The 2,470-nt window shown below is 36.0% G+C and overlaps 1 protein-coding gene across 1 annotated transcript in view; it reads right to left on the reverse strand.

The window, feature by feature from the left end:
• Window positions 1-2,470, reverse strand: part of ephx4 (epoxide hydrolase 4) — a 22,403-nt gene that overhangs the window by 2,643 nt on the left and 17,290 nt on the right. The gene's annotated exons all lie outside the window — the stretch shown is intronic.

The raw sequence follows: 2,470 nt of genomic DNA on the forward strand, positions 1-2,470 counted from the left end.
AACACATTTATTTATTTATTCCATATTTAATTACATATTGACACATTTAAGTATTTATTTAATGCTGTATTTATGTATTTAATTTTGGTACTTTTTATCCTCCATAGTTATTGGCCTGCAGTATCGGGCATTGCAAGAAACAAAAAAATAAGAAGTAATTTATTAACAAAGTCAGATAACTAGCCTACAGTAGCCCTGGCTGCGGTTAGCCTCAGAGGTCCACTGGTTGCCACGGTACTCTCAGCGCCAGAACTTAATCAGTAAATGGGTCACATGGTGACGCTTAATAGCATCACGTTCTCGCCTCAAACAGTCTTAAAATGTTGCAGAACAACAGCAAAAGAAAAGTGAACTTTTTAGCTTATCAGTCTGAGCTCTTTGAGCGGTCCCGTTAAACCCAGCTGCTGCCGCAGTGCATGCTGGGATGCCTGCTTTGGTGCATTCTGGGTAAAGAGGTCGGAAGAAGAACAACATCACAGAATTTTATCAGTTTTTGTTCTTGTGTTCTTGGCAGTTGCAGCAGTGCTGGTGCTGAAGCTGATAACGTTTCACGATCAGATTTAAATGCACAAGTATGCACACTGGCTAAATCTGATCAGACCATCTTCATCCACAGCTCTCTAGCAGTCGTATCTCGAATGTGAAGGAAAAATCACACCCATAAATATGCAATCAGAAAAAGTCAACTATGTTTAAAACCCTTCAATCTAAGTGCTATGGGAAACTAATCAGGGGAGGTAAAGTCGACAAGGCCCAGCAGGAAATAATGACAGAAACTAAGAAAGTCTCTGGAGAATCCCACCAGTGAACAGGATCAGTTCGAAGGCTGCAGCAGGAACAGGGTTATACTTTTAATGCATCAACCACCAGAAAATAAAATCTATATCTTCACTTCACTGATCTCAGATACTACAAGGTGGTTTTAGAAGATATCCAAAGGACTAAGCCATTCATAGAAATGGATGGATGAATATTTTTTTATTTTTTTATCCAGTGGATGCTAACTGAGAATGGGTCAGTTTATTTTATGTAAGCAGATAAAAGCTATTCTGAGGAGGCTCGTTGCTTGAGAAGTGAGCAGATGGCGTGGCCAGTCATGCATAAAGAGTTCAGATGTAAAACTGCAGAACGTGCCCTTCAATATTCTTCCCACATCCTCCTTCCTACCAACAGAAATACAAAGCTCATTAAAGAGAGCTGTAGCACAATACACCTATTTGGTAGAATAAAACCAAAAATCATGTTTTAAGACCCCAGATAGGTCTGACAGCAAGTGGTGCTGCTAATTCCTCACTAAATAACAATCCTTTTGTCGGTTTCTCTACTTGCAGAACCTAAACGATACCTCAAATAGCCAACATGAATAATACAAATTTAACAGTAAATAATATTTCAGGGTGAACTCCTGAGGAAGCGGCTTCCTGAAAGTTGGACACATTAGTACCTTTTTATCACCATGACTTTCAAAGGGGCTTTATCATGCAGATTTAACTTTTTTATGCTTTTAACCTTTTCTAAATGCTATTTAACAATAAAAAGGGTGTTAAGTATTCAGAGTCAACCTATTTTACTCTAAATAAAGTGTTTGCAACTATACTGAGTGTAAATCTGCTCAAGTGTTGGAGTTATTAGCACTGAATTGCAACCTTTATTCTATGTGACAGGGGTCACCAATTAAAAATCAGCGGGTCCGAATAAAGAGTACACTGCAAAAACGATCTTAAAATAAGTAAAAAATTCTTAAATCAAGTGTATTTACCCTTAATTTGAGCAGGTAAATAAGATAGTTTGCCAATGGAATTAGTATTTTTACACTTAAAATAGGAATAATTAGATAATATTCACTTGAAATAAGAAAGTGCAATATTTTCTTATTTTAAACGTAAATTTTCTTGTTCCATTGGCAAAATGTCTCACTTACCTCCTCAATTCAAGAAAAAAATGCACTTATTTTAAGAAAAAACGACTTATTTAGATTTATATTGTTTGCAATGTATCAACAACCAGTAAATTTGTGGAGACATTTTTAATTAGAATCTGTCACTTTAAACAGAATTTAACACTGAAATAAAATTAGGTGTTTATGAATCCATGTTATATACTGACTTTTAAAAATAAATAAATAAATATAAATATATATATATCATTTTCCATTGGGTTTTTTTTTAAGTAGAGAACAATCTTTCAGTTTGGTTTATAGACAATTTCCTGATTCACATATTCTATAAAACACCTGAACTGTGTTTATTTTCCCTCTTTTTCTTTTGTCTTAATATTGGCAGTGGGCTTTAGGCTGCCCTGCGAGGCTTTAAACCTGGGTTTAACCGGAGACTAAGCCATTCTAAAGCACATACCAAGGTGCTCATTCTGAACCTGGATCCAGATTTATTGTTGATTCTGTTCATGGTGGAGAATCCTGCTTCACAGCAGCAGGTTGAGCCAAACATCCTCTAAATGTGCAGGGTCATCT

This window comes from Cyprinodon variegatus, unplaced genomic scaffold, assembly GCF_000732505.1.
Source record: "Cyprinodon variegatus isolate N-32 unplaced genomic scaffold, C_variegatus-1.0 Scaffold342, whole genome shotgun sequence".
Taxonomy (NCBI): Eukaryota; Metazoa; Chordata; class Actinopteri; order Cyprinodontiformes; family Cyprinodontidae; genus Cyprinodon; species Cyprinodon variegatus.